This window comes from Pseudophryne corroboree, chromosome 2, assembly GCF_028390025.1.
Source record: "Pseudophryne corroboree isolate aPseCor3 chromosome 2, aPseCor3.hap2, whole genome shotgun sequence".
In the NCBI taxonomy this organism is placed as follows: Eukaryota; Metazoa; Chordata; class Amphibia; order Anura; family Myobatrachidae; genus Pseudophryne; species Pseudophryne corroboree.
The window spans coordinates 1001689774-1001716068 of record NC_086445.1 but is presented as its reverse complement, the minus strand read 5'-3'; positions in this window follow the sequence as shown (position 1 = coordinate 1001716068).

The following is a 26295-nucleotide window of genomic DNA, read 5'->3' as shown; positions in this document are numbered from 1 at the left end:
AGCGCTGAGAAGACAGGCAGCTTTACAGAGGAGACAGTGCCCAGCAGTCCCAGGATCAGCGCAGCTCTGTGAAATGGCGCCCAAACGCTGACAGGGAGTGAGGTAGAGATGCAGCTCCAGGGTGGGAACACCTGCTGTAGATGGCGCCTGGGGCTGGGGGAGGGGCTACAGGTCAGCACCATATCCCCTCTGCTGGACTTCACCACGGGGTACTATGGAGCCTATGTTAAACGGATTTTAGTAAGTCAGACCTGTGCTCCCTGCCCTGGTGGATATAGTGGGGTCCCTGCACAGCCACAGTGGCCACACCAGCGGCACGGTCCGTCTCCTGGGACAGCGACCAGATCGCGATTTCGGCGTGTCGCAGCTAGGGGACCCTCTTACCCCCTCCCTGAAGTGCAGCCACGCGATCCAGGAGAGCAGCAGCAGCAGTGATGTGTGCCTTAAGGGAACCGGAGCGCCTCTGCTGCAAGTATGCAGCTCCGCTGAGGCAGGTGATTGAGCAGCAGCACAGAATGTCAGACTGACATGCCTGTGCTGCAGCCCTTGAAGTCTTCTTTCTTCTTTAAAAAAGCTCTTTTCAGGGCTGCCTAGCGCAGCCCCACCTGTTAGCTGCCTGCACGGCAGGCACCAACTTACAAACTGAGCTCCAGTGCCTGGAGGCGGGGCTATAGATGAGATGGTGCAGTGCATCCTGGGAACAGTCAGCTTTAGCCTGTTGGTGCCTCGGATCAAGATCTAACGCTACACCCCGATGTTATTCCCTGTGGAATACCAGTGTACCCTGCTGCAGAAAATAAGAATTTACTTACCGATAATTCTATTTCTCGTAGTCCGTAGTGGATGCTGGGAACTCCGTAAGGACCATGGGGAATAGCGGCTCCGCAGGAGACTGGGCACAAAAAGAAAGCTTTAGGACTACCTGGTGTGCACTGGCTCCTCCCCCTATGACCCTCCTCCAAGCCTCAGTTAGGACACTGTGCCCGGACGAGCGTACACAATAAGGAAGGATTTTGAATCCCGGGTAAGACTCATACCAGCCACACCAATCACACCGTACAACTTGTGATATGAAACCCAGTTAACAGCATGATAACAGAGGAGCCTCTGAAGAGATGGCTCACAACAAGAACCCGATTAGTTAACAATAACTATGTACAAGTATTGCAGACAATCCGCACTTGGGATGGGCGCCCAGCATCCACTACGGACTACGAGAAATAGAATTATCGGTATGTAAATTCTTATTTTCTCTGACGTCCTAGTGGATGCTGGGAACTCCGTAAGGATCATGGGGATAATACCAAAGCTCCCAAACGGGCGGGAGAGTGCGGATGACTCTGCAGCACCGAATGAGAGAACTCCAGGTCCTCCTCAGCCAGGGTATCAAATTCATAGAATTTTGCAAACGTGTTTGCCCCTGACCAAGTAGCTGCTCGGCAAAGTTGTAAAGCCGAGACCCCTCGGGCAGCCGCCCAAGATGAGCCCACCGTCCTTGTGGAATGGGCTTTTATTGATTTAGGTTGCGGTAATCCTACCGCAGAATGCGCCAGCTGAATAGTGCTACAAATCCAGCGCGCAATAGACTGCTTAGAAGCAGGAGCACCCAGCTTGTTGGGTGCCATCAGGATAAACAGCGAGTCAGTTTTCCTGACTCCAGCCGTCCTGGAAAAATAAAATTTTCAGGGCCCTGACTACGTCCAGCAACTTGGAATCCTCCAAGTCCCTAGTAGCCGCAGGCACCACAATAGGTTGGTTCAAGTGAAAACCTGAGACCACCTTCGGGAGAAACTGAGGACGAGTCCTCAACTCTGCCCTCTCCATATAGAAAATCAGATAAGGCCTTTTACATGACAAAGCCGCCAATTCTGACACACGCCTGGCCAAGGCCAACAGCATGACCACTTTCCACGCGAGATACTTTAGCTCCATGGTTTTAAGTGGCTCTACCCATGCGACTTTAGGAAATCCAACACCACGTTAAGATCCAAAAAGTGCCACAGGAGGCACAAAAAGGAGGCTGAATATGTAGTACTCCTTTAACCAAAGTCTGAACTTCAGGCAGTGAAGCCAGTTCTTTCTGGAAGAAATTCGACAGAGCCGAAATCTGGACCTTGATGGACCCCAATTTGAGGCCCAAACGTCACCCCTGCTTGCAGGAAGTGCAGGAATCGACATAGTTGAAATTCCTCCGTCGGGGCCTTCATGGCCTCCCACCAAGCAACAAATCTTCGCCAAACGCGGCGATAATGTCTTGCGGTGACATCCTTCCTGGCTATGATCAGGGTAGGGATGACTTCCTACGGAATACCCTTTTCCTTTAGGATCCGGTGTTCTACCGCCATGCCGTCAAACGCAGCCGCGGTAAGTCTTGGAACAGACAGGGTCCCTGCTGCAGCAGGTCTTGTCTGAGCGGCAGAGGCCAAGGGTCCTCTGCCAGCATCTCTTGAAGTTCCGGGTACCAAGCTCTTCATGGCCAATCCGGAACCCCGAGTATGGTTTTCACTCCTCGCCTTCTTATTATTCTCAGTACCTTGGGTATGAGAGGTAGAGGAGGAGACACATAAACCGACTGGTACACCCATGGTGTCACTAGAGCGTCCCCAGCGATCGCCTGAGGGTCCCTTGACCTGGCGCCATATCTTTTCAACTTCTTGTTGAGGCGGGACGCCATCATGTCCACCCGTGGTCATTCCCAACGGTTTACCCGCATTTGGAAAACTTCTGGATGAAGTCCCCATTCTCCTGGGTGTAGGTCGCCCATCGGAGAATCCTTGTGGCTTCTGCCATCGCCATCCTGCTTCTTGTGCCGCCCTTTCTGTTTACATGGGCGACCGCCGTGATGTCGTCTGATTGGATCAGTACCGGCTGGTTCTGAAGCAGGGGCCTTGCTTGGCTTAGGGTATTGTAAATGGCCCTTAGCTGCAGAATATTTATGTGAAGCGAAATCTCCTTGGAAATTTCTTCCCTGTGTGACTGCACCCCAGCCCCGAAGGCTGGCATCCGTGGTCACCAGGACCCAGTCCTGTATTCCGAATCTGCGGCCCTCTAGTAGATGAGCCCTCTGCAGCCACCACAGCAGCGACACCCCGTTTCTTGCTGACAGGGTTATCCGCTGTTGTATCTGTAGATGGGACCCGGACCATTAGTCCCACAGGTCCCACTGGAACGTCCTTGCGTGGAGTCTTCCGAATGGAATTATGCTTCGTACGAAGCTACCATTTTTCCCAGGACTCGTGTGCATTGATGTACCGACACCTGTCCTGGTTTTAGGATGTCTCTGACTAGAGATGACAACTCCTCGGCTTTTCCCACTGGAAGAAACACTCTTTTCTGGTCTGCGTTCAGAAACATTCCCAGGAACAGAAGACGTGTCGTCGGGACCAGCTGTGACTTTGGAATATTGAGAATCCAGTCGTGCTGTTGTAGCACTTCTGCTACCCCCACTACCAACTGTTCTTTGGACCTCGCCTTTATCAGGAGATCGTCCAAGTACGGGATAATAAAAACTTCCTTCTTGCGAAGGAGTATCGTCACTTCGGCCATTACCTAGGTAAAGACCTTCGGTGCCGTGGACAACTCCAACGGCCGCGTCTGGAACTGATAGTGACAGTCCTGTACCACATATCTGAGGTACTCCTGGTGAGGGGGGTAAATGGGGACATGCAGGTACGCATCCTTGATGTCCAGGGAGACCCTGTATTCCCCCTCGTCCAGGCGCGTAATAACCGCCCTGAGCGATTCCATCTTGAACTTGAATCTTCTGATATAAAAGTTCAAGTATTTTAATTTCAAGATGGGTCTCACCGAACCATTTCGGTACCACAACCACTGTGGAATAGTAACCCCTTCCTTGCTGAAGGAGGGGTACCTTGACAATCACTTGTTGTGATTATAGTGTTGAATATCCACCAACACCGTCTCCCTGGCAGAGGGAGGTGCCGGTAAGGCAGATTTTAGGAAACGGCGGGGGGAAGAACGTCTCGAACTCCAGCCTGTACCCCTGAGATCCTGCTTGAAGGACCCAGTGATCCATGTGAGAGAGCCCACTGTCCGCTGAAATATCTGAGACGGGCCCCCACCGTACCTGCCTGAGCAGCCCCAGCACCATGCTGTGGACCTACCGGACGCAGGGAGGACTTCTGCTCTTGGGAACTAGCTGTGTGTTGCAGCTTTTTCCTCTACCTTTGCCTCTCGGCAGAAAGGATGAGCCTCTAGCCCTCTTGCTTTTCTGGGGCCGAAAGGACTGTACATGATGATACGGTGCTTTCTTTTGTTGTGGGGTAGCCTGTGGCAAAAAAATCGATTTCCCAGCAGTAGCTGTGGAAACGAGGTCTGAAAAACTATCCCCAAACAGTTTTACCCCCTTATAGGGCAACTTCCATGTGCCGATTCGAGTCGGCATCGCCTGACCATTGTCAAGTCCATAACCCCCGTCTGGCGGCAATGGACCTAGCGCTTATTTTTGATGCCAGCCGGCAAATATCCCTCTGAGCATCACGCATGTATAAGACCACGTCTTTTATATGCTCTATTTTCAGCAAAATATTGTCCCTATCCATAGTTATTTTCCGACAGGGAATCTGACCACGCAGCGGGAGCACTGCACATCCATGCCGAAGCAACGGCTGGTCGCAATATAATGCGCTAGTGTGTGACCATATCTTATAGGGTAACCTCCTGCTTTCTATCAGCAGGCTCCTTCAGGGCGGCCGTATCCGGAGACGGTAGTGCCACCTTTTCTGATAAGCGTGTAAGCGCTGTATCTACCCTATGGGGTGTTTCCCCGCGTGACCTATCCTCTGGCGGGAAAGGGTACGCTGCCAATAACCGTTGTAGAAATTATCAATTTCTTACCGGGGGAAGACCACTCTTCCTCACACACCTCATTTAATTTCTCAGATGCAGGAAAAAATAAGAATTTACTTACCGATAATTCTATTTCTCGTAGTCCGTAGTGGATGCTGGGGACTCCGTCAGGACCATGGGGAATAGCGGCTCCGCAGGAGACAGGGCACAAAAGTAAAAGCTTTAGGATCAGGTGGTGTGCACTGGCTCCTCCCCCTATGACCCTCCTCCAAGCCTCAGTTAGGATACTGTGCCCGGACGAGCGTACACAATAAGGAAGGATTTTGAATCCCGGGTAAGACTCATACCAGCCACACCAATCACACTGTACAACCTGTGATCTGAACCCAGTTAACAGCATGATAACAGCGGAGCCTCTGAAAAGATGGCTCACAACAATAATAACCCGATTTTTGTAACAATAACTATGTACAAGTATTGCAGACAATCCGCACTTGGGATGGGCGCCCAGCATCCACTACGGACTACGAGAAATAGAATTATCGGTAAGTAAATTCTTATTTTCTCTGACGTCCTAAGTGGATGCTGGGGACTCCGTCAGGACCATGGGGATTATACCAAAGCTCCCAAACGGGCGGGAGAGTGCGGATGACTCTGCAGCACCGAGTGAGAGAACTCCAGGTCCTCCTCAGCCAGGGTGTGCCCCTGACCAAGTAGCAGCTCGGCAAAGTTGTAAAGCCGAGACCCCTCGGGCAGCCGCCCAAGATGAGCCCACCTTCCTTGTGGAATGGGCATTTACATATTTTGGCTGTGGCAGGCCTGCCACAGAATGTGCAAGCTGAATTGTACTACACATCCAACTAGCAATCGTCTGCTTAGAAGCAAGAGCACCCAGTTTGTTGGGTGCATACAGGATAACAGCAAGTCAGTTTTCCTGACTCCAGCCGTCCTGGAAACCTGTATTTTCAGGGCCCTGACAACATCTAGCAACTTGGAGTCCTCCAAGTCCCTAGTAGCCGCAGGTACCACAATAAGCTGGTTCAGGTGAAACGCTGATACCACCTTAGGGACAAACTGGGGACGAGTCCGCAGCTCTGCCCTGTCCGAATGGACAATCAGATATGGGCTTTTGTGAGACAAAGCCGCCAATTCTGACACTCGCCTGGCCGAGGCCAGGGCCAACATCATGGTCACTTTCCATGTGAGATATTTCAAATCCACAGATTTGAGCGGTTTAAACCAATGTGATTTGAGGAATCCCAGAACTACGTTGAGATCCCACAGTGCCACTGGAGGCACAAAAGGGGGTTGTATATGCAGTACTCCCTTGACAAACTTCTGGACTTCAGGAACTGAAGCCAATTCTTTCTGGAAGAAAATCGACAGGGCCGAAATTTGAACCTTAATGGACCCCAATTTGAGGCCCATAGACACTCCTGTTTGCAGGAAATGCAGGAATCGACCGAGTTGAAATTTCTTCGTGGGGCCTTCCTGGCCTCACACCACGCAACATATTTTCGCCACATGTGGTGATAATGTTGTGCGGTCACCTCCTTCCTGGCTTTGACCAGGGTAGGAATGACCTCTTCCGGAATGCCTTTTTCCCTTAGGATCCGGCATTCAACCGCCATGCCGTCAAACGCAGCCGCGGTAAGTCTTGGAACAGACATGGTACTTGTTGAAGCAAGTCCCTTCTTAGCGGCAGAGGCCATGAGTCCTCTGTGAGCATCTCTTGAAGTTCCGGGTACCAAGTCCTTCTTGGCCAATCCGGAGCCACGAGTATAGTTCTTACTCCTCTACGTCTTATAATTCTCAGTACCTTAGGTATGAGAAGCAGAGGAGGGAACACATACACCGACTGGTACACCCACGGTGTTACCAGAACGTCCACAGCTATTGCCTGAGGGTCTCTTGACCTGGCGCAATACCTGTCCACTTTTTTGTTCAGGCGGGACGCCATCATGTCCACCTTTGGTCTTTCCCAACGGTTCACAATCATGTGGAAGACTTCCCGATGAAGTCCCCACTCTCCCGGGTGGAGGTCGTGCCTGCTGAGGAAGTCTGCTTCCCAGTTGTCCACTCCCGGAATGAACACTGCTGACAGTGCTATCACATGATTTTCCGCCCAGCGAAGAATCCTTGCAGTTTCTGCCATTGTCCTCCTGCTTCTTGTGCCGCCCTGTCTGTTTACGTGGGCGACTGCCGTGATGTTGTCCCACTGGATCAATACCGGCTGACCTTGAAGCAGAGGTCTTGCTAAGCTTAGAGCATTGTAAATTGCTCTTAGCTCCAGTATATTTATGTGGAGAGAAGTCTCCAGACTTGATCACACTCCCTGGAAATTTTTTCCTTGTGTGACTGCTCCCCAGCCTTTCAGGCTGGCATCCGTGGTCACCAGGACCCAGTCCTGAATGCCGAATCTGTGGCCCTTTAGTAGATGAGCACTCTGCAGCCACCACAGAAGAGACACCCTTGTCCTTGGAGACAGGGTTATCCGCTGATGCATCTGAAGATGCGATCCGGACCATTTTTCCAGCAGATCCCACTGAAAAGTTCTTGCGTGAAATCTGCCGAATGGAATCGCTTCGTAAGAAGCCACCATTTTTCCCAGGACCCTTGTGCAATGATGCACTGACACTTTTCCTGGTTTTAGGAGGTTCCTGACTAGCTCGGATAACTCCCTGGCTTTCTCCTCCGGGAGAAACACCTTTTTCTGGACTGTGTCCAGAATCATCCCTAGGAACAGCAGACGTGTCGTCGGAGACAGCTGCGATTTTGGAATATTTAGAATCCACCCGTGCTGTCGTAGAACTACTTGAGATAGTGCTACTCCGACCTCCAACTGTTCTCTGGACCTTGCCCTTATCAGGAGATCGTCCAAGTAAGGGATAATTAAGACGCCTTTTCTTTGAAGAAGAATCATCATTTCGGCCATTACCTTGGTAAAGACCCGAGGTGCCGTGGACAATCCAAACGGCAGCGTCTGAAACTGACAGTGACAGTTTTGTACCACGAACCTGAGGTACCCTTGGTGAGAAGGGCAATTGGGACATGGAGGTAAGCATCCTTGATGTCCAGGGACACCATATAGTCCCCTTCTTCCTGGTTCGCTATCACTGCTCTGAGTGACTCCATCTTGATTTGAACCTTTGTATGTAAGTGTTCAAATATTTCAGATTTAGAATAGGTCTCACCGAGCCGTCTGGCTTCAGTACCACAATATAGTGTGGAATAATACCCCTTTCCTTGTTGTAGGAGGGGTACTTTGATTATCACCTGCTGGGAATACAGCTTGTGAATTGTTTCCAATACTGCCTCCCTGTCGGAGGGAGACGTTGGTAAAGCAAACTTCAGGAACCTGCGAGGGGGAGACGTCTCGAATTTCCAATCTGTACCCCTGGGATACTACTTGTAAGATCCAGGGGTCCACTTGCGAGTGAGCCCACTGCGTGCTGAAACTCTTGAGACGACCCCCCACCGCACCTGTTTGTACGGCCCCAGCGTCATGCTGAGGACTTGGCAGAAGCGGTGGAAGGCTTCTGTTCCTGGGAATGGGCTGCCTGCTGCAGTCTTCTTCCCTTATGGGGACGAAAAGGACTGAGGCTGAAAAGACGATGTCTTTTTCTGCCGAGATGTGACTTGGGGTAAAAAAGGTGGATTTTCCAGCTGTTGCCGTGGCCACCAGATCCGATGGACCGACCCCAAATAACTCCTCCCCTTTATACGGCAATACTTCCATGTGCCGTTTGGAATCTGCATCACCTGACCACTGTCGTGTCCATAAACATCTTCTGGCAGATATGGACATCGCACTTACTCTTGATGCCCGAGTGCAAATATCCCTCTGTGCATCTCGCATATATAGAAATGCATCCTTTAAATGCTCTATAGTCAATAAAATACTGTCCCTGTCAAGGGTATCAATATTTCCAGTCAGGGAATCCGACCAAGCCACCCCAGCGCTGCCCATCCAGGCTGAGGCGATCGCTGGTCGCAGTATAACCCAGTATGTGTGTATATACTTTTTAGGATATTTTCCAGCCTCCTATCAGTTGGCTCCTTGAGGGCGGCCGTATCTGGAGACGGTAACGCCACTTGTTTTGATAAGCGTGTGAGCGCCTTATCCACCCTAAGGGGTGTTTCCCAACGCGCCATAACTTCTGGCGGGAAAGGGTATACCGCCAATAATTTTCTATCGGGGGAAACCCACGCATCATCACACACTTAATTTAATTTATCTGATTCAGGAAAAACCACATGTAGTTTTTTCACACTCCACATAATACCCTTTTTTGTGGTACTTGTAGTATCAGAAATATGTAACATCTCCTTCATTGCCCTTAACAAGTAACGTGTGGCCCTAAAGGAAAATACGTTTGTTTCTTCACCGTCGACACTGGAGTCAGTGTCCGTGTCTGTGTCGACCGACTGAGGTAAAAGGACGTTTTAACGCCCCTGACGGTGTTTGAGACGCCTGGACAGGTACTAATTGGTTTGCCGGCCGTCTCATGTCGTCAACCGACCTTGCAGCGTGTTGACATTATCACGTAATTCCTTAAATAAGCCATCCATTCCGGTGTCGACTCCCTAGAGAGTGACATCACCATTACAGGCAATTGCTCCGCCTCCTCACCAACATCGTCCTCATACATGTCGACACACACGTACCGACACACAGCACACACACAGGGAATGCTCTGACAGAGGACAGGACCCCACTAGCCCTTTGGGGAGACAGAGGGAGAGTTTGCCAGCACACACCAAAAACGCTATAATTATACAGGGACAACCTTTATATAAGTGTTTTTCCCTTATAGCATTTTAATATATATAGTCATATCGCCAAATAAGTGCCCCCCCTCTCTGTTTTAACCCTGTTTCTGTAGTGCAGTGCAGGGGAGAGCCTGGGAGCCTTCCCACCAGCATTTCTGTGAGGGAAAATGGCGCTGTGTGCTGAGGAGAATAGGCCCCGCCCCCTTTTCGGCGGGCTTCTTCTCCCGTTTTTCTGAGACCTGGCAGGGGTTAAATACATCCATATAGCCCCCAGGGGCTATATGTGATGTATTTTTAGCCAGAATAAGGTACTATCATTGCTGCCCAGGGCGCCCCCCCCAACGCCCTGCACCCTCAGTGACCGCTGCTATGAAGTGTGCTGACAACAATGGCGCACAGCTGCAGTGCTGTGCGCTACCTTATGAAGACTGAAAAGTCTTCTGCCGCCGGTTTCTGGACCTCTTCACTTTTCGGCATCTGCAAGGGGGTCGGCGGCGCGGCTCCGGGACGAACCCCAGGGTGAGACCTGTGTTCCGACTCCCTCTGGAGCTAATGGTGTCCAGTAGCCTAAGAAGCCAATCCATCCTGCACGCAGGTGAGTTCACTTCTCTCCCCTAAGTCCCTCGATGCAGTGAGCCTGTTGCCAGCAGGACTCACTGAAAATAAAAAAACCTAACAAAACTTTTACTCTAAGCAGCTCTTTAGGAGAGCCACCTAGATTGCACCCTTCTCGGCCGGGCACAAAAATCTAACTGAGGCTTGGAGGAGGGTCATAGGGGGAGGAGCCAGTGCACACCACCTGATCCTAAAGCTTTTACTTTTGTGCCCTGTCTCCTGCGGAGCGCTATTCCCCATGGTCCTGATGGAGTCCCCAGCATCCACTTAGGACGTCAGAGAAACTACTAATAGTTTTCTCTCACCAAACACAATACCCTTTTATGTGGTACCTGGGGTATAATCATAAATGTGTAATACATTTTTCATTGCCTCAATCCTGTAACGGGTGGACCTATTTGGAGGGTACACCAGTCTCATCGATGTCGACACTGGAGTCAGTATCCGTGTCGACATCTGTGTCTGTTATCTGAGGTAGCGGGCGATTTTAAAGCCTCCCATGACATTTGAGACGCTGGAACAGGCACAAGTTGAGTAGCCGGCTGTTCCGTGTCGTCGACCTTTTATGTAAGGAGTTGACACTTTCACGTAATCCTTCCATAAGTTCAACCACCCCGGTGTCGACCCCGCAGGGGGTGACAACATATTTACAGGCATTCGCTCCGCCTCCACCTCATTATCCTCCACATACCTGTCGACACAGCCGTACCGACACACAGCACACACACAGGGAATGCTCTGATAGAGGACAGGACCCCACAAAGCCCTTTGGGGAGACAGAGGGAGAGTATGCCAGCACACACCAGGGCGCTATATATCACAGGGATAGCACCTATAAAAAAGTGTTTTCCCTTATAGCTGCATATATTTGTATACTGCGCCTAAATTGTGCCCCCCCTCTCTTTTTAACCCTTTCTGTAGTGTATTAACTGCAGGGGAGAGCCAGGGAGCTTCCCTCCAACGGAGCTGTGAGGGAAAATGGCGCCAGTGTGCTGAGGAGATAGGCTCCGCCCCCTTCTCGGCGGACTTTTCTCCCGCTTTTTTCTGGAATCTGGCAGGGGTTAATATACATCCATATAGCCCTGGGGGTTATATGTGATGTATTTTTGCCAGCCAAGGTGTTTATATTGCTGCTCAGGGCGCCCCCCCCCCCAGCGCCCTGCACCCATCAGTGACCGGAGTGTGTGGTGTGCATGAGGAGCAATGGCGCACAGCTGCAGTGCTGTGCACTACCTTGGTGAAGACGGATGTCTTCTGCCGCCGATTTTCCGGACCTCTTCTTGCTTCTGGCTCTGTAAGGGGGCCGGCGGCGCGGCTCTGGGACCGGACTCCGAGGCTGGGCCTGTGTTCGGTCCCTCTGGAGCTAATGGTGTCCAGTAGCCTAAGAAGCCCAAGCTGGCTGCAAGCAGGCAGGTTCGCTTCTTTTCCCCTTAGTCCCTCGATGCAGTGAGCCTGTTGCCAGCAGGTCTCACTGAAAATAAAAAACCTAAAACTAACTTTTTCTAAGAAGCTCAGGAGAGCCCCCTAGATTGCACCCAGCTCGGTCGGGCACAAAAATCTAACTGAGGCTTGGAGGAGGGTCATAGGGGGAGGAGCCAGTGCACACCAGGTAGTCCTAAAGCTTTCTTTTTGTGCCCAGTCTCCTGCGGAGCCGCTATTCCCCATGGTCCTTACGGAGTTCCCAGCATCCACTAGGACGTCAGAGAAATACCGTTATCAACTGTAAGCTCTTACCATAACGTATATATTTCTCATACGTCCTAGAGGATGCTGGGGACTCCAAAAGGACCATGGGGTATAGACTGGATCCGCAGGAGACATGGGCACACTATAAGACTTTGAATGGGTGTGAACTGGCTCCTCCCTCTATGCCCCTCCTCCAGACTGTGCCCAGAGAGACTGGACACACACTAGGGGAGCTCTCCTGAGTCTCTCTGAAAAGACTTTATGCTAGGTTTATTATTTTCAGGGAGACCTGCTGGCTACAGGCTCCCTGCATCGTGGGAGTGAGGGGAGAGAAGCAGACCTACTTCTTCTGAGTTCAAGGGTCCTGCTTCTTAGGCTACTGGACACCATTAACTCCAGAGGGTCTGATCACTTGGTTCGCCTAGCTGCTCGTTCCCGGAGCCGCGCCGTCACCCCCCTCACAGAGCCAGAAGAAAGAAGCCGGGTGAGTATTAGAAGAACAGAAGACTTCAGTGTCTCAGAGATACCGCGCAGCGTTCGCGCTGCGCACCATTGCTCCCACACACAAGCGGCACTACAAGTGTGCAGGGCGCAGGGGGGGCGCCCTGGGCAGCAATAATACCTCATATAAAGGCCTGGCAAAGAGGTATACAGTGCATAGGCACTGTATACTGACCCCCGCCAGTATTAAAAGATAAAAAAATAGCGGGACTGAAGCTCGGCGAGAAAGGTGCGTGGCTTAGCCCTCACAACTCTATTCAGCGCCATTTTCTCCTCACAGAGATGCTGGCCCCGGCCAAAAACACTGTTGAACTACAAACAGTGTAAAACGAGGGGGGGCACAGTTGTTTAGTGCACTACAGGTTCAGCAGCACACATTATATATATATATATATATATATATATATATATATATATTCGGAAATAAATGGCGTCACTCCAGGTCTTGCAATCATCAAAATGTGTATTTAGAAAATTAACACAGGCACTGTGTTAATTTTCTAAATACACATTTTGATGATTGCAAGACCTGGAGTGACGCCATTTATTTCCGACCGTCTGTATACATTGATATAGAGGGCACCCAGGCAAATTGAAACCGTAGGACCAGGAGTGCTGGGTAATACTGCTAATATATATATATATATATATATATATATATATATTAATGAGCGTGTGATTATGGAGTTGTAAAAGGTCCGTGTTTTCCCTGTCAGATAATGGGAGCTACCCAATATAAGCGAGGTCGGTGGGTGTATTAGTACATGTGTGTCGACATGCGTGAGTGCTCTGCCGCAAACAGCTATGGGAATCCCTGTCGGCATTGCCGACTCCTGATGGTACTTGATTCAGGAGATGAAATGTCAGTAATTGTATGCTTTTCTAAAGTAAACACTGTATGTGAGACACAGTCGTATGTGGGTGACCCTGTCGGCACCAACTATTATAACTAGGTGTAAATTAACATGATTATGTAATAACCTATACGTGTGTGTGTGTGTGTGTGTGTGTGTGTATGTATATATATATATATATATATATATATATATATATATATAGTATGGTTGCATCGATATTTCCCTCAGACCCCTCTGGGTTGCAAGAATATTATTTTGCCCGGTTACTACTTCCTGCTGTCAACGAATACTATGTCTTCTGTCGACCATAATGTTTCCTGGTTAGATCCATAACATTGGCATTCAGTACATGTTCATACACATGCAGAACAATGTCACTAAGGACCCTGCTGTTCCTGACAAAAAAAAAAATATATACATATATATATATATATATGTATATATGTATGTATGTATGTATGTATGTATGATGTGTGTGTGTGTGTATATATATATATATATATATATATATATATATAGATAGATATATATATATAGATATATATATATATATATATATAGATATATATAGATAGATATATGGGTGCATATGTGTTTTTAAATATGTGTATTCATATTACGTTTTCTAATGAATGCTGAAGTAAAGTTATTCCTTCTCATGTGCTGGCCGCTGTGTTGATAAAGCTATAGGTCAGCCTGACGAGATGGTCTCAAATCCTCACGAGGAGTCAGAGTATTCTTTTCCTGCCGTGGATGGAATAAAGTGAGAGTCAACCCCTGGTCTGCACTGGGGCCCTGTCACAAAGGTTTGTATACAGGAAGCTAAGTGATATTATATGCTTTGATAATATTTGCATTACATACGCATGGGGGAGTGCTTGTATTCAGGAATGGTCGGTTACCTTGGCATCTAATATAATTACCCTAGAGAGAGTGGGGATATTCCTTAAGTTGGGTCTTATCTAGAACATTGCAGCATGCTGAGGCTGCCTCCGAGGAATACTGGAGTATCTTACCTAGGAAGGTGTAACCTGGTTTGGGGATGGCTTTGTTAAGTTGATCTCGGCAGGTACCAGTGGTAAGTCTACCTTCTTGACCTATGTCCCTCACAAAGGTTGGTGACACATTTTTTTTGTTGGATGCAGTCATTGGACCGGTTAGATAAGTTTTTTTTTCCCTTCGTTGCAGGTAGAGGAAGGTGAAAAAGGTAAGAGTTCTGCAACCTTTTTCAAATTCGCAGAAGCAGATATCGTTCTCTGTTTCTACCGCATCCTCCGCATGTCGCTGGATCTATCTTGATGGAGCCCACACCGGTGGGAACTCGTCTAATACTCTTCAGTCAGTCCTGGAATGGACTTGGACCAGGGAGTTAAGAATAGAGTCCAAAGAGGGACATACTGGAGTGTCCAGATGTTTCCCCCCACTGATTTTTCATATAAATGTTATCGATTCTCCTCTGGACGGGGAGGTAGTATGCAACGCCATACAAGAGTTGGGCCAGGATCAGGACATTGTTCTGCTGTCCCTGTCACACAAAAAAAAAAAAAAAAAGAGCTGTTGTTCAAGCTTTTTCATGCTTCTGAGCTTGGTCAGAACAATCCCAAAAAAGATTTCTACTTAAGAAGTTGATCTACAAGATGGAATCTCTCAGGGCAGGGATCTCCAACCTGTAAAAGAAGTAGAGAGTTTAAAGGCGGTTTCATCCGCATTAAGCTTACCTGGGTTTACTATTCAGGATTGTCATTGCCATTTCACCGGAGTGATGGCAGGATGATGGTTTTCCTTCAATAGTAAGAGCCATTATTATTCGGTACTGGGACGCTCTCCTGACTACGGAGAGGTCAAGAAACAAGTGGTACAAATAGTTGTTTCTCTCTGACAGTTCTTCAACAGAGAATCGCTGTTGATCGGGTCGGAGGTGGGAATAAGATTAGATACTGAACTGTTGAGAGTTGTTTTTTCCTGTGGAAGGAGATCTGATGATCCAGAGTCGGATCAGATTTGCAACAGTGTAAACCCATCAATACGTTCCGTTGATGCAGAAGATGGTTGCGGCCTACGAGGCCATTCGGTGAGCAGGTCAAATGCCAGAGTTGTTTTTGCGGGACCAGCTGGACATGTGGTCCGGGTCTTACCTGCACATGCACCGGGAAAATAATCCTATTTTCCAGGACCAGGATATATCTCCTGTGGTGGCTTTACAGTTCTCACCTCCTAGAGGGACGAAGGTTCGGGATCCAGGATTAGATCCTGGTGTCCATGGATACAAGTCTCCGAGGCTGGGGAGCAGTCTTTCCAGGGGAAGAATTTCCAAGGGGGAAAGGTCAAGCCGGGAAGCTTGTCTGCAATAAGCATTCTTGTATTAAGAGCTATTTACAACGAAACATCTTCTTCGTGTTCTGCCCGTCTTAATTCTGTCCGACGACTAAACAGATGTCGCGTAAGTAAGCCGCTAGGGTGGAACGAGGAGCAAAGCGGAAATGGTAGAAGCCGCAAAAGTTTCCTATGAGCGGAAAGGCATGTAAACGCTCTATTAGAGGTAGTCGTTCCGGGTGTAGACAACGGAGAAATAGACTTCCTCAGCAGACAGGATCTCCATCCAGGAGAGTGGGGTCTTCATCAAGAAGTTTTCACAGAAGTGACAAGTCTTTGGGGAATTCCTCGATTAGACATGATGGCGTCTTGCCTCAACAAGAAACTTCAGGGATATTGTTCCAGGTCAAGGGACACCCAAGCTATAGCAGTGGACGCCCTCGTAACACCTTGCGTGTTTCAGTCGGTCTATGTGTTCCCTCCACTTTCACTCTTTCCGAAGGTGATAAACATAAGAAAAACAAAGGTTCAAGCGATCTTCATTGTTCCGGTCTAGCCAAGGAGGGCTTGGTATCCAGGTATTCAAGACTTACTCATAGAAGATCCCTGGCCTCTTCCTCTACGAGAGGACCTGTTACAGCAAGGACCGGGCGTGTATCAAGACTTACCGGGGCTGCGTTTGACGGCTTGGCGGTTGAACGCCATATCCTAGCCCGAAAGTGTATTGCCGGGGAAGTCATTCTCACATTGCTTCAGGCTAGGAAAGAAGTAACGGCGAAGCTTTACCACCATATTTGGAGGAAGTATGTGTCTTGGTGTGAATCCAAGAAGGCTCCTACGGAAGAATTTCAGCTGGGTCGCTTTCTCCATTTTTTGCAAGCAGGTGTGGATGCAGGCCTAAAGTTAGGCTCCATTAAAGTGCAGATTTTAGCCTTATCAATTTTCTTTCAAAAAGAATTGGCCACCTTTCCAGAAGTTCAGACTTTCGTGAAAGGAGTGCTGCACATCCAACCTCCATTTGTGCCCCCAGTGACACCATGGGTCCTTATGTCACACTGGCTCCTCCCTCTATGCCCCTCCTTCAGACCTCAGTTAGAAAACTGTGCCCAGGAGAGACGGACATTTCGAGGAAAGAATTTATAATTTAAACACAGTGAGTGTTATACCAGCTCACACCACGAACATACCGCAAGACATGGCCTTCAACAGAATACCAGTCCACGGTATGAAACCATCCAGCCATATGCTGAGAGAATATGTAACACAACCTGTGTGTCAGTTTACCAACAATAAAAAAAAAAACATGCCATGGCATGAACGTCAGCAATAGCCCGACACAGAAAAACCACCACAAAGTGCAACCAAAATCTATAACTGCAGATATAGTACGCACTGGGACGGGCGCCCAGCATCCTCTACGGACTAGGAGAAAAGGATTTACCGGTAGGTACTAAAATCCTATTTTCTCTTACGTCCTAGAGGATGCTGGGGACTCCAAAAGGACCATGGGGTCTATACCAAAGCTCCAGAACGGGCGGGAGAGTGCGGACGACTCTGCAGCACCGATTGAGCTAACATGAGGCCCCCATCAGCCAGGGTATCCACCTTGTAGAGCACAGCAAAGATGTTTGAAACCCAACCAAGTAGCCGCTCGGCTAAGTTAAACCGCCGAGACTCCTCGGATATCCTCCCAAGAAGAGCCCATCTTCCTAGGAGAATGGATCTCCCCCAACAACGGTAACGGTAATCCAGCCGTATAACGATCACGCCGAATCGTATCACAGATCCAGCATATAATAGACGCAGGTGCCCCAATCACGCTGGGAGCATACCGGACAAACAGAGTCTCTGTTTCCCCAACCCGAGCCAAAATGGCGACAAATTAGTCAAAGCCCCGACTACATCGAGAGTTCTTTAATCAGGCAACACTGAAGTAACCACAGGCATCACAATAGGCTGGTTTCTGCGAAACACAGAACCACCTTCTCTGCTGAACTATTATCCGAGTTCTCAATACCGCTCTATCCACATGCAAGATCCAACAAGGGCTCTTGTGAGACAAAGCCGCTACTTTCGACACCCGCTTTGCGGACGCCAAAGCCAGTACCATGACCACTCTTCAAGAGATAATCTTTCACAAAAGATCCAAACATTGTGACACAAGAAAAACGCAATGCCACATCAGGGTCTCACGGTGCCAAAGGGCACAAACGGAGATTGGATGTGCAGTACTCCTTTCACGAAAGTCCGAACCTCCCGAAAGGTGCCAATTCTTGCAAGAAAATTCATAAGGTCAAAACTGGACTGAAAAAGAGCCTAACTTTAGGCCTGCATCCCCAACTGCTTGCAAGGAACGGAGAAGAACGACCCAGCCAAAAATCTTCGGTAGGAGTCTTCTTGGATGTACACCATGACATAGCTTTACTCCAACTATGGTGGTAAGGCCTTGCCGTTATTCCTTTTCTAGCTAGAAGAAGTGTGGAAACGACTTCACTGGGAATACCCTTTCTTGCTAGGATATGGCCTTCAATCGTAAAAGAAGCGGCCAGGAATCTTCTATGAGTAATCATGAAAACCTGGAAAACCAAGCCCTGCTTGGCTAGACCGGAACAATGAGGATCTCCTGAACCTTTGTTCTTCTTCTTCCGGTATCACCTTCAGAAAAAGCGAAACGGAGAAGACACATAGACCGACTTAAAACGCCCAAGGTGTCACGAGGGCGTCCACTGCCATCGCTTGAGTGTCCCTTTACCTGAAACAATATCTGAGGCCTCTCGTTGAGGCAAGACGCCAACATGTCTAATTTAGGTACTCCCCAAAGACTCGTCAGGTCTTTGAAAATTCCTCGATGACGACTGTATTTCTCCCGGAAGGAGATCTCGTCAGCAGAGGAAATCTAATTCTCCGTTGTTTACCTGCGGAGAGCAGACCGCTAATATAGCGTTTACCAGTCTTTCCATCCAGCGGCAAACTTTTGCATCCTCTGCAATTGGCGCTGTGCTCCTTGATTCGCCCTAGCGGCTCACTCACGCCACTGCTGTCAAATCGTCCGAGAGAACTAACACGGGCAGACCACGAATAATCTGTTCGTCAAAAATAGCTCCTAATACAGGAAAGCATATTACAGACAAGCTTCCCAGCTTGACCTTTTCCTCCGGAAATAAGTCCCTTGCAAGGACTAATTCCCATTTCCTGAGATTTGTATGCCTGAACACCAGGATCTAATCTTGGATCTCGAACCTTCGTCCCTCTAGAAGGTGAGAATCGAGCAGACACCACAGGAGCGATGTCGTGGCCATTAGAATCATATTCCGGTGCATTGGCAGGTGAGACCCGGACCACATATCCAATTGGTCCCTTGAAACCACTCCGGCATTTGACCTGCTCACCGAAAAGGCCTCTCATGCCGCACCTATCCGCTTCATAACGGAACATAATGATGGTTTGTCACTGCAAATCTGATTCGACTCCAGAACCTCAGACCTTCTGCCACAGGAAAAAATAAGAATTTACTTACCGATAATTCTATTTCTCATAGTCCGTAGTGGATGCTGGGGACTCCGAAAGGACCATGGGGAATAGCGGCTCCGCAGGAGACTGGGCACAAAGTAAAAGCTTTAGGACTAGCTGGTGTGCACTGGCTCCTCCCCCTATGACCCTCCTCCAAGCCTCAGTTAGGATACTGTGCCCGGACGAGCGTACATAATAAGGAAGGATTTTGAATCCCGGGTAAGACTCATACCAGCCACACCAATCACACCGTACAACTTGTGATCTGAACCCAGTTAACAGCATGATAACAGAAGGAGCCTCTGAAAAGATGGCTCACAACAACAATAACCCGATTTTTGTAACAATAACTATGTACAAGTAATGCAGACAATCCGCACTTGGGATGGGCGCCCAGCATCCACTACGGACTATGAGAAATAGAATTATCGGTAAGTAAATTCTTATTTTCTCTAACGTCCTAGTGGATGCTGGGGACTCCGAAAGGACCATGGGGATTATACCAAAGCTCCCAAACGGGCGGGAGAGTGCGGATGACTCTGCAGCACCGAATGAAAGAACTCCAGGTCCTCCTCAGCCAGGGTATCAAATTTGTAGAATTTAGCAAACGTGTTTGCCCCTGACCAAGTAGCTGCTCGGCAAAGTTGTAAAGCCGAGACCCCTCGGGCAGCCGCCCAAGATGAGCCCACTTTCCGTGTGGAATGGGCTTTTACAGATTTTGGCTGTGGCAGGCCTGCCACAGAATGTGCAAGCTGAATTGTACTACAAATCCAACGAGCAATCGTCTGCTTAGAAGCAGGAGCACCCAGCTTGCTGGGTGCATACAGGATAAACAGCGAATCAGATTTTCTGACTCCAGCCATCCTGGAAACATATTTTCAGGGCCCTGACTACGTCCAGCAACTTGGAACCCTCCAAGTCCCTAGTAGCCGCAGGCACCACAATAGGCTGGTTTAAGTGAAATGCTGAAACCACCTTAGGAAGAAATTGAGGACGAGTCCTCAATTCTGCCCTGTCCGTATGAAAAATTAGGTAAGGGCTTTTATAGGATAAAGCCGCCAATTCTGAGACACGCCTGGCTGAAGCCAGGGCTAACAGCATTACCACTTTCCATGTGAGATATTTTAAGTCCACAGTGGTGAGTGGTTCAAACCAATGTGATTTTAGGAATCCCAAAACTACATTGAGATCCCAAGGTGCCACTGGAGGCACAAAAGGAGGCTGTATATGCAGTACTCCCTTGACAAACGTCTGAACTTCAGGAACAGAAGCCAGTTCTTTTTGGAAGAATATTGACAGGGCCGAAATTTGAACCTTAATGGACCCTAATTTGAGGCCCATAGACAGTCCTGTTTGCAGGAAACGACCCAGTTGAAATTCCTCTGTAGGGGCCTTCCTGGCCTCGCACCACGCAACATATTTACGCCAAATACGGTGATAATGTTGTATGGTTACATCCTTCCTGGCTTTGATCAGGGTAGGGATGACTTCATCCGGAATGCCTTTTTCCTTCAGGATCCGGCGTTCAACCGCCATGCCGTCAAACGCAGCCGCGGTAAGTCTTGGAACAGACATGGTCCCTGCTGGAGCAGGTCCTTTCTTAGAGGTAGAGGCCACGGGTCTTCCGTGAGCATCTCTTGAATTTCCGGGTACCAAGTCCTTCTTGGCCAATCCGGAGCCACGAGTATAGTCTTTACTCCTCTCCTTCTTATGATTCTCAGTACTTTTGGTATGAGAGGAAGAGGAGGGAACACATACACTGACTGGTACACCCACGGTGTTACCAGAGCGTCCACAGCTATTGCCTGAGGGTCCCTTGACCTGGCGCAATATCTGTCCAGTTTTTTGTTGAGGCGGGACGCCATCATGTCCACCTTTGGTTTTTCCCAACGGTTCACAATCATGTGGAAGACTTCTGGGTGAAGTCCCCACTCCCCCGGGTGAAGATCGTGTCTGCTGAGGAAGTCTGCTTCCCAGTTGTCCACTCCCGGAATGAACACTGCTGACAGTGCTATCACATGATTCTCCGCCCAGCGAAGAATCCTTGCCACTTCCATCATTGCCCTCCTGCTTCTTGTGCCGCCCTGTCTGTTTACGTGGGCGACTGCCGTGATGTTGTCCGACTGGATCAACACCGGCTGACCCTGAAGCAGAGGTCTTGCCTGACTTAGGGCATTGTAAATGGCCCTTAGCTCCAGGATATTTATGTGAAGTGACGTTTCCATGCTTGACCACAAGCCCTGGAAATTTCTTCCCTGTGTGACTGCTCCCCAGCCTCTCAGGCTGGCATCCGTGGTCACCAGGACCCAATCCTGAATGCCGAATCTGCGGCCCTCTAGGAGATGAGCACTCTGTAACCACCACAGGAGAGACACCCTTGTCCTTGGAGACAGGGTTATCCGCTGATGCATTTGAAGATGCGATCCGGACCATTTGTCCAGCAGATCCCACTGAAAAGTTCTTGCGTGGAATCTGCCGAATGGAATCGCTTCGTAAGAAGCCACCATCTTTCCCAGGACCCTTGTGCATTGATGTACTGACACTTGGCCTGGTCTTAGGAGGTTCCTGACTAGGTCGGATAACTCCTTGGCTTTCTCCTCCGGGAGAAACACCTTCTTCTGTACTGTGTCCAGAATCATCCCTAGGAACAGCAGACGTGTCGTCGGAATCAGCTGTGATTTTGGAATATTTAGAATCCATCCGTGCTGTCGTAGTACTACTTGAGATAGTGCTACTCCGACCTCTAACTGTTCTCTGGACCTTGCCCTTATCAGGAGATCGTCCAAGTAAGGGATAATTAAGATGCCTTTTCTTCGAAGAAGAATCATCATTTCGGCCATTACCTTGGTAAAGACCCGGGGTGCCGTGGACAATCCAAACGGCAGCGTCTGAAACTGATAGTGACAGTTCTGTACCACAAACCTGAGGTACCCTTGGTGAGAAGGGCAAATTGGGACATGGAGGTAAGCATCCTTGATGTCCAGAGACACCATATAGTCCCCTTCTTCCAGGTTCGCTATCACTGCTCTGAGTGACTCCATCTTGAACTTGAACCTTTTTATGTAAGTGTTCAAGGATTTCAGATTTAAAATGGGTCTCACCGAGCCGTCCGGCTTCGGTACCACAAACAGCGTGGAATAATACCCCTTTCCCTGTTGTAGGAGGGGTACCTTGATTATCACCTGCTGGGAATACAGCTTGTGAATGGCTTCCAATACCGCCTCCCTGTCGGGGGGAGACGTTGGTAAAGCAGACTTCAGGAACCGGCGAGGGGGAGACGTCTCGAATTCCAATTTGTACCCCTGAGATACTACCTGCAGGATCCAGGGGTCCACTTGCGAGTGTGCCCACTGCGCGCTGAAATTCTTGAGACGGGCCCCCACCGTGCCTGAGTCCGCTTGTAAGGCCCCAGCGTCATGCTGAGGACTTGGCAGAAGCGGGGGAGGGCTTCTGTTCGTGGGAAGAGGCTGTTTTTGCTGCAGTCTTTTTCCCCTTCCTCTGCCCCGGGGCAGATATGAGTGGCCTTTTGCCCGCTTGCCCTTATGGGGACGAAAGGACTGAGCCTGAAAAGACGGTATCTTTTTCTGCTGCGAGGTGACTTGGGGTAAAAAGGTGGATTTTCCAGCCGTTGCCGTGGCCACCAGGTCCGATAGACCGACCCCAAATAACTCCTCCCCTTTATACGGCAATACTTCCATATGCCGTTTGGAATCCGCATCCCCTGACCACTGTCGCGTCCATAATCCTCTTCTGGCAGAAATGGACATCGCACTTACTCTTGATGCCAGAGTGCAAATATCCCTCTGTGCATCTCGCATATATAGAAATGCATCCTTTAAATGCTCTATAGTCAATAATATATTGTCCCTGTCCAGGGTATCAATATTTTCAGTCAGGGAATCCGACCAAGCCACCCCAGCCCTGCACATCCAGGCTGAGGCGATTGCTGGTCGCAGTATAATACCAGTATGTGTGTATATACTTTTAAGGATATTTTCCAGCTTCCTATCAGCTGGTTCCTTGAGGGCGGCCGTATCAGGGGACGGTAACGCCACTTGTTTTGATAAGCGTGTGAGCGCCTTATCTACGCTAGGGGGTGTTTCCCAACGCGCCCTAACCTCTGGTGGGAAAGGGTATAATGCCAATAATTTTTTAGAAATTAGCAGTTTTTTATCGGGGGAAACCCACGCTTCATCACACACACCTCATTTAATTCATCTGATTCAGGAAAAACTACGGGTAGTTTTTTCACACCCCACATAATACCCTTTTTTGTGGTACTTGTAGTATCAGAAATGTTCAAAACCTCCTTCATTGCCGTGATCATGTAACGTGTGGCCCTACTGGAGAATACGTTTGTTTCCTCACCGTCGACACTGGAGTCAGTGTCCGTGTCTGTATCGACCTGAGGTAACGGGCGTTTTATAGCCCCTGACGGTGTTTGAGACGCCTGTACAGGTATTAACTGATTTGCCGGCTGTCTCATGTCGTCAACAGTCTTTTGTAAAGTGCCGACACTATCACGTAATTCTTTCCATAAGACCATCCAGTCAGGTGTCGACTCCCTAGGGGGTGACATCACTAACACAGGCAATTGCTCCGCCTCCACACCATTTTCCTCCTCATACATGTCGACACAGCGTACCGACACACAGCACACACACAGGGAATGCTCTGATAGAGGACAGGACCCCACTAGCCCTTTGGGGAGACAGAGGGAGAGTTTGCCAGCACACACCAGAGCGCTATATATATATATATATATATATATATATATATATATATATATATACAGGGATAACCTTATATAAGTGTTTTTCCCTAATATAGCTGCTGTATATATTAATATGCCAATTTAGTGCCCCCCCTCTCTTGTTTTACCCTGTTTCTGTTGTGCAGGACTGCAGGGGAGAGTCAGGGAGCCTTCCTCCAACGGAGCTGTGAGGAAAAAATGGCGCTTGTGTGCTGAGGAGATAGGCCGCCGAAAAAGGGGCGGAGCCTTTCTCCCGCTTTTTTGTGGAAAACTGGCAGGGGTTAAATACATCCATATAGCCCAGGAGCTATATGTGATGTATTTTTAGCCATTTAAGGTATTTTCATTGCGTCCCAGGGCGCCCCCCCCCAGCGCCCTGCACCCTCAGTGACCGGAGTGTGAAGTGTGCTGAGAGCAATGGCGCACAGCTGCGGTGCTGTGCGCTACCTTATTGAAGACAGGATGTCTTCTGCCGCCGATTTTCCGGACCTCTTCACTCTTCTGGCTCTGTAAGGGGGCCGGCGGCGCGGCTCCGGGACCCATCCATGGCTGGGCCTGTGATCGTCCCTCTGGAGCTAATGTCCAGTAGCCTAAGAAGCCCAATCCACTCTGCACGCAGGTGAGTTCGCTTCTTCTCCCCTTAGTCCCTCGATGCAGTGAGCCTGTTGCCAGCAGGTCTCACTGAAAATAAAAAAACCTTTTACTCTAAGCAGCTCAGGAGAGCCACCTAGATTGCACCCTTCTCGTTCGGGCACAAAATCTTAACTGAGGCTTGGAGGAGGGTCATAGGGGGAGGAGCCAGTGCACACCAGCTAGTCCTAAAGCTTTTACTTTGTGCCCAGTCTCCTGCGGAGCCGCTATTCCCCATGGTCCTTTCGGAGTCCCCAGCATCCACTAGGACGTTAGAGAAACAGAACCTCAACCATGCAGTATCTACTCTGATACCTACCCCCAACATCTGCGACGTTGGGAACGATAGCCATTCCCTGTGTTGAAGAATAGGCAGAGAGAAACAACGCTTTGCACCATTTGTTTCTTGACCTCGCCTTTCCAGCGAGGTAATCTGAATGCGGAAAACAACGCATTTAAACCTTTTTTTTTTTTTAATTAACAGGGGACAGCAGGACAATGCACTGAACCTGACGCCCTCTGGTCTGGCGTCGCGTATTATCTCCCCTTCCAGAGGGAAAACGGTGAGATCTATTAGAAAAACAGTGAGGGGAAACATCTGTAACTCCAGACTGTCCCCCTCTGGATTCTATAATTAACTCACTGGTCCTGGTCTATTTCCGGACTAATAGAAAAGTAGTAGACGAGTCCCCACCGGAGTGGGGTCCAGTCAGGTAGACTCAGCACCCTGTGGTGGATGTGTGAGAAACAGAAAACGACATCCGCTTCTGCGAACCTAACAAGGCTGCAGAACACTTACCTTTACACCTTCCATCTGCACAAAAAAGTAAAAAAGAACGGTATTGAACTAGGTAACGCGACTGCATCCCACAAAGGAATGCGTAACCAACCGTTGTGAGAGAATCTAACTCACGAAGTGAGAGTTACCAGCAGTATCCGCCGAGATTGACTGAAGTAAGGCATCCCCAACAGTGGCACACCGACCCAGGGAAAAAACTCCAGTACCTCTCTGAGTCAGCCTCAGTCTTTCTCTGGACACCTCCTGTATACACACTGCAGCGTGTTGTGATATATAAAGAAAACCCAACATAAGGAAAATCTCCTAACCCTGCATGATAATTTCATCAGATGCTGTGCATACAATGTAAATAAGTCCAAAGAATAGAAATAAAACATCACTTAGCTTCCTGTACCCGATCCTTCGTGACAGGACGCCGTGTCGACCAGGCGTTGACTTTCACAGTATTCCCTCCGCCACGTGGAAAGAATAAACATTCGAACATCTTGAGAGGACGGGAGACCCACTCGTTACAGCCGACCCAAAAGCCTTATCAGCAGAGTGACCAGCACATGAGAAGGAATACTATTACTTCAGCATTCATTAGAAATCATAAGATGAATATACATAATGTAATACACATATACACACACATATCCTACCTATATATACATAAAACATACATATAAGCGGATGGTCCGGCACCCAAATGACATTAATGTGTACTGAATGTGTATGACCATGTACTGAACCGCAGTCGTTGCTCTACCAGGAAACATTATAGTCGACAGAAAAGCTAGTAATCGTCGACAGCAGAGAGTAGTAACCAGGCAAACAACATACTTGCGACCCCGAGGGGTCCGAGGGGATTATACATAAATCATTTTAATAATATTCCCTCACAAAAATAACCATGTCTGCGCTCAAGCTACAGACTAATGGAGCCGAACCATATAAATACATTTAAATATATATATACAGGTATAAGTTAGTTACAGCATGTTAATTTACACCCGGTAATAACAGTAGGTGCCGACAGGGTCACCCACATACTACTGTGTCTCCCATAC